Consider the following 11405-nt stretch of genomic DNA (forward strand, 5'->3'; position numbering starts at 1 on the left):
TGCATGATTACTACTCTGTTGCAAGGTTCAAAGCCACATATGCTTATGCCTTGCCTGCTATGGAGGGAAAACAACAATGGGACATGGTGGACCCTGGATTCAAGCTTTGCGCTCCAGTTCTGAAGAGAGCAGCAGGTAGACCAAGGAAGAGTCGAATAAGACCTCGCAGCGAAGGAGCTGGACTTGGAGCGAGGAAGCGTAAGTGCACAAGATGTGGTGGGTCTGGTCATTTCGGTAAGTATTGTGATAACACAGTAGATCCAGCGTTCGGAGAGAGTTTCGATGAAGGCTTCGATGAAAATGTTGGTCAGCAGCCGGTTGCCTCAACAGATGATGAAAATGTTGGTCAACAGCCGGTTGCCTCAACAGATGATGAAAATGATGGTCAACAGCCGGTTGCATCAGATGAGGATTTTGACGAGGTTCCAAATGATGATGGTCAACAGCCGCATGATTTTGACGATGATCCAAAATATCCTCCAAATAATGATTCAAGTGAGGCTCCAAATGGTGATCCAAGTGAGGCTCTAAATGGTGATCATGGTGATCCAAGTGAGGCTCCAAATGATGATCCAAGTGAGGCTCCAAATGGTGATCCAAGTGAGGCTCTAAATGGTGATCATGGTGATCCAAGTGAGGCTCCAAATGGTGACCAACCTTCTGTTGTTGTGAGTTCTGCTAGGTATGTAAATCTTGCAAGGGTCAAATACTACTGTACATCTATCACTTGACACGATCTCATTACCGTTTATGTTTGGACCCTTTATGTTTTGCACAGCTCTATGGTAGGTTTGAAGAAGACGCGCAAGGTACCGACAACCAAGAGAAGAAGAGAAGAAACAATGAGCACAAGGTGCACGAGGAGCAAAGTGATGGCAAGAAGCTCAAGGAACAGACAGAAGCCCCAACGCTATCTATGAACAATTATGAAACATTATGAATAAGGAATGATGTTGTATTATGAAACATTTATCACTTGACATGTTGTATTTCTGTTGGATGATGTTGGACCTATGTTAGAAGTATGTTTGACATGATGTTTAAATATCTGTTGGATGATGTTTGAATGAGCACATGGTTTTTCCTTTTTTTGATTTTTTTGAATTTTGTTTTGCTCATTTAAATTCTGGTCAAACCTAACTTTGACCAAGATTTAAGCAAGTCTAAAACATCAAAATGAAAAACTAAGCCTGGATACTTCTTAGTCAATCCAAAATGAAGTTGTGGTGAGGTTTTTGAAATTTTCATGAAAAATGTGCTAAAAAGAGGGGTCCAAAGGTAGGGTAAACGGCCTCATTTCTAAGCAAGGTTTTTTTCGACCTTATCTAAATCAGCCAAATAACTTTCCTACACATATATTCTATATGTACAGACTATGTGCGCTGGTTTTTCCATTTTTTGATTTTTTTTAAATTTGTTTTGCTCATTTGAATTCTGGTCAAACTTAACTTTGACCAAGATTTAAACAAGTGTAAAACATCAAAATGAAAAACTAAGCCTGGATCCTTCTTAGTCACTCCAAAATGAAGCTGTGGTGAGTTTTTTGAAATTTTCATGTTCATTTCCCCAAAACACTTCTCTTCACTTCATACAGAGAGTTTGAGATACTCGAGATATCATACAATACACATGAACTTATCATTTAAATGTATGTAAAGCTTGTTTATCAACTTAAATCGTTAGTATATGACATAAGAAGACTATGTGCGCAGGTTTTTCATTTTTCTGATTTTTATTTAATTTATTATGCTCATTTGAAATCTGGTCAAACATAGCTTTGACTGCTCCAAACCCCTCCCAAACCCCGCTAACCCTAGCGCTGAATAAGGACCGTTCATCTAACCCTAGCGGTGATCAAGGGCCGTCGATCTAACCCTTCTAGAAGAAATCTGCGGGGAGGAGGGGGGCGATCCGCGAGATGCAATCTGATTGGCTGGGAGATTGTTTTTTTAACAAATATCGGACGCGCTGGATGGACCGTTGGGCCGTCTCGTTGTCTGGGCCTGAGATCGCAGTAAATAGCCCGTCTCAGCCTTTCCAGGCCTTGCATGCATGGAGGCGGCTACGTGGGTTTGCGCATGCGCGGGAGGCGGCGACGTGCATGCATGCGAGTGAGGCGAGCGAGGCGCGCTAGGCGAGCTAGGCGAGCTAGGCTAGCGAGGCGAGCTAGGTGGTTCAGGGCAGTGGTTCAGGGCAGCGGTTCACATGCACTGCCCGGTCAAAGATGCATCGTTTTCGTGCAAAAATTTAAGTGTGCAAAACGTAACGGATACACACACGCGTCCGGATTCACGCACGCACCGTTCTCATCCTTTCTCTCTTCCTCTCCCACCCACAGGCCTATAAATGGGGTGCCTCTCTTCCTCTCCCACCCACAAGCCAGATCCGATCCTCTCCAACTTCAAACACCCAAGCGACCAAGCCCTCCCCAAGCGAGACCAAGTGAAGAAGATGCAGTTCAACGGGCCGACCTTCCGCCGTCCGCCTGTGGTGCCGGAGCTGCGCTACCCACCGGGCGTGCTCGTGGAGAGGGAGCTCCGTGTGTGGGCTATTTCAAGGTGGAGGGGTTCCGTCGAACTCACCCGCGCCTTCCTCAGAGCCGGCTATGCCCACCTCCCACGGGGCTCGCCGAGGATGTTCACCCTCAACGAGGTTCGTGACCGCGGCGGCATCCTCCTACTGCTCACGGTCACCTTCACCAACCCATTTGACGCGCGCGAGCTCCTCGGCCAAGTCTTTTGGTGCGGCTGCGAGGCCATCTTCTTCACCATCTACAACATCTACACCAACTACGAGCGCATCTTCCCCGCTCCAGGCCAGATGCACTCCCTTCCCTACGACGACGAGGAGGAGGTGTGAAGATGAAGATGGTGTTGAAGGGGCGCGCGCGGCCAAGGTGGAAGAAGGAGGTCAAGATGAAGATGTTCAAGCCCGGAGTCAAGCTCGTCATGTTTGGTTTTTTATTTTGTTGCTTTTCTATGTCATGTCGTGTCGTGTCATGTTTCGTCATGTGTCCATGAACTGTCCGTGAACTTATCTAAGTTATTGTAATGGTACGGTGTGTTCTATCTCATTATGTGTGTTAAAAAATGTCCGTGCCCAAACTTATCATTTCTTCCCTAAACAAGTCATGAAGTTCAAGAACTTGTGGTTTTCATTAATGAAAATCGTAGGGGGTGAGAAGCCCTCTGTTTCATTCAAACAAAAAGTCATGAACTAACATGTAAATTTATTCCCTTTAAATCCTAAACCAAGTGCCACTCTAACCCTAAACCAAGTGCCACTCTGACCAAAATCATGTGGTAGTGCAACATACATTTTCAACCTTCCAACCCTCCAAAATTTAAGTGCAAAACAAAGGAAAACCACTCTCACGCGTGTGCAAACATTCACGGTCTCACTATTTTTTTTAAAAAAAATTCACAGTCTCACTATGTATACCTTCCTTCCCTACCCATGTCAAAGTCTTGCCATCTGTCCTAGCGGTTACCAGCGCAGCCCTAAACACCACAAACCCACGCGGTCCTGGGTTCGAGTCCCCAGCCGCACCAATTTTTTGTGCATTTTCCACCCTTCATTTTTTATACATATTATGTTTTCCTCAATGTAATGCCCTTAAAAAATGTTCATTTATTTTGGCACCTGGCGTAAACCTCTACCAGAGCTGAGGCACATTTTCCATGACATTTTGGTCTTTGATTTAAATCACGGTGTATTTGAATTGGATTAATTAACAGCTCCAAAAAATTTCTAACCTTAATTGTTTGGCTCCGGAATAATTCAATTAGCTTCCACAAAAAGTTTCAGCATTATGATTTACTGCCTAAATTAAATCAGAATAGAAAACAAAAAAATACGCAAGAAAACCCCTGAATGGGCCTAATTGGATGCAGTTGGCCCATTAGTCTAGCCTGCACTTGGCTCTACGCTCTGAATTTGGCCCAAGAGCAACCTTTTTTTCGGACAGAAAGGCAGAGCAGAGAGCTGCATTTCATTGATCAAAAGTTTCTGAATTCCTAATTTCTTCTCTTTTTTTCCAACATATTTAAATGTTGGTCACTTCTTCTCTTTTTGTTTCAACATTTAAACAACTTTAACCAACATTTAAACTAGGTGAATTTCTCAAACAATTTCAAGATTACAAATTCCTTCATAATTCATGCCTTTCCATACATTTTCAACATTACAACCAGTGCGATTACCATACCTACAAATGCCCAAAAGTATTTGCAAATGGGTATTGGTAGTGCTTGATCTTCAAGCTTCCTAACCTTCTTCTTCAACATCCTAAGCTCAATAGCTAGCTCTCTGTCAGTGCGTGCTTCGCCATCCATCTCTTCTTCCGGAGCTCGTGGTGTGGCCACTGCCGTTCGTGGCAGCATGCGCAACCATTCTTCATGCTCTTCTTGCAGTTCATTCATCAGAGTCTTGGCCAGAGCATCGACCCAAAGAAAGAAGCATGTCACCTGCATGAACACTAAACAGATCAACCCATTGCTCAAACATCCCGACGACGAAAATGGTGCAATTGCCCCGATTCTTACCCCATTCTCGCTGCACACGTAGAACGGACGATTCTGGTTCCTCGGTGTCTGAGAAACCCTTCGATCAACGCCCGCCCGGCACCGCGGACAGACGAAGACAGGCATGTCCACACGCGCCCGGCTCTGCATCCGCGAGGTGGCGCGGGAGCTTGAGGAAGACATGGAGCTCGGAGCCGAAGGGGATCTCAACGCCGCCGCGCCCTCCACTGCTAGCTTCCCACCGCCGCGCCCTCCACAGCTAGCTTCCCGCCGCCGTGCTCTCTCTCTCGCCGTGGTCACCGCCGTGCTCTCTGTCGCCATGGTCACCGCTGCTGTCGCCCGCTTATATAGCGCACCCGCCAACGGCTCTCTGCTCAACGGCTCTTTGCTGGGTCCCACAAGCCACGCGTGCAACGGTCTGAATAAAATTGGCCGTTTCTACCGCCTGGTCCCACCTGTAAGGGCCGAGTCAAAAGGTTGACCTGACGGAGACGGCAGAGTTCACGGAACGAGTCGGTGCGCACAGACCAGGGGCAAAACTGAGCACAATTCGCATCTGAGGGCAAAACTGAGCACATGGACACCACTGAGGGCAAAAGGATAATTAACCCCAAATCCTAAATAGACTAAAAACACCTAAAATGAAGCAGGAGCCACCCACCGACAATGGACGAGATCCACAACGCCTCCATGACCCTAAGGCCACATAAGACAAGGTAGATCGGTGCCGGCGCCGAGTGGAGGCAGGGATACCCTAGACTCGTGGGATCGATACTCTCACTTGGACAAGGCTACAACTATACCATGTTCACTGGCAGGGCATCACTCATCTGACATGGCTTTCTTGGCCCCGGGCCTTATTATGGCTCTTCTTTGTTGGCTCATCATGTTGTGCACTGGGCCGGGCTCCGAATCTGGTGTGGACCACTCCTTTGTCAAAAGTGTCGCTCCCTCAAAAGTCAAGATCTTTGTTTGGTAACTTATGTGTGATCACCTTCCCCTTGTGGATGCAGGTGACATCGACATGGCCCTGACGATTGGCTATGTCCTTAGTGCGGTGTCCCAGAGTATGGGATCCACATTTTTCTTCTTATGTCGTGTTACCCGCCTCCTATGAAGCTTTGTTCATGAGGCTTTGAGGTCCGAGTGGTAGGCTCCAGACTTTGGAAAATTCATGGAAGTCCAGGCCACACGTACCGGTAGGAGGGGCCGTCTCTTCTGGTTAGTGTATGCGGCGATGGCCTGTGATTGAACGAGTGTTTTTGCTGCATGCCATGGACTTCATATTTAAATTTATGTTCTTCTTGCAGCATTGACACCCGCTTTTTAAGCAGTGTGATAGGGATCGGCTAGGCAGCATGATTGATTCTTTGTGTGTGGTAGGACACTGTCTTTTGAGCATGTTTGTGATGTTGCTCGACAGACTTATTTTTTCTATTTTTATCGGTTGAACTTGATGTTTGGACATGATGATTGTTTTATACATAAAGTGTGGCTGTTTTGAGATGTTATTTGCCTTTAATGGATCAAAAATAGTGCAGCAAGGCGAACTTTCGGTTCCAGTAGAATCAAACTCAGGTGGATAAAAAAGAACAACCTCACATCCTTTCCTTGAAAAAAAAAACAACCTCACATCCATTCGCATCATACATGGTCGTTCCTCCAACTAAGAGGCTGATTACCAAAATAGGCTTTCGCCCCGCTATATTAATATATCAACCACCCGATACAACAATAAGTGCAACGTTGGAGCAAACAACACAATCACGCCCAAAAGAAAAACAAGAGAAAGACATGCCAGCAGCACCGGATCAACGAAAGTTGTAGTATCGCGCAACCGCTGCGGCCACCAGATACATCCACCACGCTCCAATGCCACGAGTCACCGCGTACCAAGCAAAACATTCAAGAAGGATTGTGACAATGACGACGCTGCTGCCCGGACGAATCCTAGGATTTCTCCCGGTACATGGAGGGAAGTGGGCGAGAGGTACTCCCGACACCCTTCAAGAAGGTTGGTGGCGTCCACAGTCGTCACCGCGTCGTTGCCGGGCAGACCCGAGAGGGATTTCGTCCTGCCCCTCATACCCACATCCCTGGACCAACCGACGACTCCACCATGCCAACCGCCCACCAACATGCGCCACCACAGTCACGAGGACACCACCGTCATCTCTCCACCGTAGACGCTGTGAGGCCAGCCAAACCAAACGAGGCCATCGACGAAAGGTACCGGTAGTACCACAACCACGTGGATGGGACAACCTCCACTGGGCGGGGAAACCCTAGACTCATTGGAGTCTCTCGTAGGATCGACACTCTTATTTTGACAAGGCTATGGCTGTACCATGTTCACTTGCAGGGCATCATCACTCACCTAGCATGGCTTCTTGGCCCCAGGCCCCATCACGACTCTTCTCTGTTTGCTCATCATATTGTGCACTAGGCTGGACTCCGAATCTGGTGTGGACACAAGTGCCGGAGCGACACAACCATGATGATGGGCTATGCCCTCAGTGTGGTGTCCTAGAGTCCGAGACCCACATTTTGTTCTCAGGTCCTGTTTGCCCTCCAGTGAAGTTTTGTCCATGAGGCTTTGAGATTTGAGTGGCAGGCCCAGACCTTGGATAGTTCCTAGAAGTCCAGGCCACATATACCGGTAGGAGGGGCCGGCTCTTTTTGTTAGTGTATGCAGCAATATCTTTAATCCTAGTGATAGAATGTGTCTTTTTGCAGCATGCCACAAACCGTGTGATTAAATTTCTAGCCTTCTTGCACCACCGACACCCACAACACACAAGCTTGACATGAGTAAAGCCTATCACAGGGTCGAATGGGGGTTCCTGGAGAACATGATGCTCAAGATGGGTTAAACTGGTCATGAAATGTGTCTCCACTGTGAGGTACCAGATCAAGGTTAATAATGATATGGCTGATGTGATTATACCAGAAAGAGGCTTAAGACAGGGTGATCCTCTATCCTCCTATCTTTTCCCGATATGCGCCGAGGGGTTTTCAGCAATGTTGAACAAGGCGGAAGCACAAGGCAAAATTTAGGGCATCAAAATCTCAGCAAGAGGGCCAAGTGTCAATCACTTATTGTTTGTGGACGACTCTCTTTTGTTGTTTAAAGATGACTCCCAAAATGTAAGAGAGGTGGGCAATATTACTCAAAAATATGTAGTAGGCTTGGGTCAAATTATAACAGAGATAAGTCAGCTGTCATGTTTAGCAAAAATACCAAAACACATCATAAAAGGGAAATAATGGATGCTATACAGCTTATGAATGAAGCATGGAATGAAAAGTACTTGGGGATGCCTGTATACATAGGGAAATCAAAATCAAAGGCTTTTGGAATTCTCAAGGAAAGGGTTTGGAAGAAAGTGCAGTGCTGGAAGGAAAAGTTATTGTCTATAACAGGGAAAGATATTCTCATTAAAACAGTAGCTCAAGCCATTCTTGTTTACACCATGGCTTGCTTTGACCTCACCAAAATGATTTGCAATCAAATAAGTGCCATAATTAACCGATACTGGTGGAGCCAAGTCGATAGAGACAACAAAATCTATTTGCTGAGTTGGGACATGATGTCTCTCTCAAAGAGAGACGGGGGAATTGGTTTGTGATCTGCATGCTTTCAACAAAGCTATGTTGGCGCAACAGGCATGGTGATTAGCCAAAAATCATGATGGCCTATGTACCAAGGTATTGTCCTCTAAATATTACCTAGATGGCAATATCTTTAATGCAACAACAAAGCCGGGGATATCTTATACATGGAGAAGCATCCTCAAAGGCATGACAGTTCTGAAGGAGGGGATGATATGGCGCGTAGGGAATGGTGCCAACATCAACATCTGGGAGGATCCATGGATCCCTGGGAATTTCTTCAGAAAACCGTTAACACCAAAAGGCCGGAATCTGCTATGCAAAGTCTCTGACCTAATTGATTTGACATCGGGGGATTGGGATGTCCAATTAGTTACCCAGACTTTTTGCCATGAGGATGCAACCAATATTCTGGAAATCCCATTGGTAGAGGATATGGAGGATCATATAGCATGTCACTTTGACAAAAGAGGCCAATTTTCTGTCAAATCTGCTTACAAGGTGGCTATAAATATGAATGCAAGGAGCGCGAGAAGATTTGTTGGCTCCTCTTCACAAATAGGGCTACCAATTAAAAGAACTAGATTGGGGGTTGATATGGAGGATGCCTGTGCCAGGGAAAGTGCAACATTTCTTGTGGCGCCTTGCTCATCATAGTTTGCCGTTCAGGCCAAAGTTGGCAACCAGAGGTATTGATCTTGACACAAAATGCTCTGTTTGTTATAGAGTAGAAGAGGATGGTGGCCACTGTTTCTTTAAATGCATGCCGGTTAAGCAATTATGGAGATTTACAATGATGGAGGAAACTAGAGAAATTTTGTTGGGATGTAGGAACCCCATGGAAATCTTAGCCTCCCTGTTAGGCATGGAATCAGAGAGATGTATTAAGGCCTGCACCATACTTTGGCTGTGGTGGCACGAAAGAAATAAAGCAAATGCAGGTGAACTGAGGAGAAAAATGTAGCAACTATTGCACATTAATTCTGTAGAGGTACACACCTAGGAATTTCACGAATACTATAGGAAGAAGAAGACCCATAATTTGTCATCAACAGAGCAGAGGAAATGGACACCACCGCCTATGGCAACCCTCAAAATTAAGTTGATGCAGCTTTCAAAGAGGGGTGTGCCAAAGGTGGCTCGGGCTTCGTGGTAAGGAATGATGAAGGGGGTGGGGGGGGGGGGGGGGGTGGAGGCTGCTGGAGCAGGCAATCTGGAGCTGATTACTTATGCACTTCAAGCTGAAACACGAGCACTTCTTAAAGCAATTAACAGAGTGGTGGAACTCCCTTTTTGAAAAAAAAGAGTGGTGGAACTTGGGTTGAGTAGCATTATCATAGAAACAGATTGCCTAATCTTGAAGTAGGCGATAATGAGTGATGCTTATGACTTGGCAAAGCATGATAATTTATTTCAAGAAGTCAAGCATTTGCTTAGTTTAAACTTTAGTTCATGTAATGTAGTTTGGTGCTCAAGGGCATGTAATACTGTAGCTCATCTTTTAGCTGCCCATGGAGCATGTATGGATGAAGGGGAGTCAGCTTATTGGCTCTCCCAAGTCCCTGACTTTGTATCTGTTGCTGTCGCTAGCGATTTAGCTGGGCAGACTGTCTAATGGAATGAACTCTGGGTCGTTCCGTTAAGAAAAAAAGAATGTTAAGAATACTCCTCCTACACTTCAGACAAAAAAACTGGCGCTGAGTTATGTTCATTGGGCACTGGGGTGACCGTGATGTGCAGAATATGAATGTTTTTTTAGGCAGAGACCGACACGTTATAATCATGTGTAAAGTTCGTTAAAAAATGAGTTATGCGGTATTTTGGGTGTTCTTTTAAAGATACTACATTAAAGTTACTATTCATGTTTTTCATGGTAGCAATTTTGTTATTTTTGTGAAGAAGTCATGGGAGGTCATTTTGTCATGAAACATTACGCAGGGATGTACCACTTGGATCATATTTGTTGCAAGAAAGTTTCAGATTTTGTTTGACATGTTTTACTAATTTTTTTTGTTTAATCGGATGTGCCTAGACCCAAGTTCCAAAAATCCCCACAGATCATTGATCCTCTTTTAACTTGGGTGGGTTTGCAAAAAACATATATGAGGTACAAGTTTTATATGGCCTGACCCCGTTCTACTCTTACTGCAAATATACAAATTGGATCGAATCATACTCCGCTGTTGTGGCTTCTAGGGAATCTTGCCACAGGCCTCTGGCCGCTTCATTTGTCCTGACGCTTGACAATAAGAATCCAACGGTTTGACACCTCTATCGCACCTAAACAGCTTGCTTTAAAAAACAACAAGCTACCGTATGCAAATAAAAGGTGGTTAATGCATGGCACCGATGGAGCCACTTGAATTCCACCAATCTGAGATAAATGATCTCTAGATTTGGAAGCCTGAAGAGCCCTCTGCTGGCAACAAGAACATGTAAGATGATATGGGGTCTTCCTGACGGATACCTCTCGACGATTTATAATCCTCAAACTTCTTCCCATTCAACAAAATTGAGTATTAGACAGACTTGACAAAATTCATCACAATTACACCCATTCTGTCTGGACGAAATATGTCTTCATGTCTTCATAATGTCCAATTTTAGTGCTTAATGACGGTTCATTAAAGTTTTGTTTCTCTTCATGAAGTATAAACACTCATTCACAACAGTAATATTATTTGTGATGAGATCGCCTGAAACCAGCTGAAACAATCTCCGGAAGCACTTCTTTCAACTGATTAGCAATCACTTTAGAAATAATCTTATAAAGGACAATGCAAAGGCTTATGGGGCGGAATTGTGTAAGCAAGATTGGATTCTTTACCTTGGGAGAGACCAGACATGTATTATTGACGCTCTCCGCACTCTCTTCACCCTCGACAATTCGAAGAACAACCTTTGTCACCTCATCCCCATAGATATCTATCCCACTGTTTCTGAAAAAAGCGTGTTGGGAATCCATCCAGTCGGGTTTTTAGTAGGGAACATTTGAAACAAAGCATCTTTGCCTCTTCGACTGTATGAAGGAGCTGGCAAGATGGCACGCATTTCAAGGGCGATTTTATTGGGGATGGAGTTTAAACTCCTTCCATATTCGACATTCCTTCAGAAGTGAATAGCTCCTTATAGATTTGAGTTGTAACAACCTCCAACTCAACTTGGTTGTCAATCACCCCACCATTCGCTCTAGCAAGGGATTTTATCAAAAAAAAAAAATCTTCTGCGCATAGAGGCCCGAAGATGAAAGTAACACGTCTTTTTATCACC

Source organism: Triticum aestivum, chromosome 4B (assembly GCF_018294505.1).
Source record: "Triticum aestivum cultivar Chinese Spring chromosome 4B, IWGSC CS RefSeq v2.1, whole genome shotgun sequence".
NCBI classification, from domain to species: domain Eukaryota; kingdom Viridiplantae; phylum Streptophyta; class Magnoliopsida; order Poales; family Poaceae; genus Triticum; species Triticum aestivum.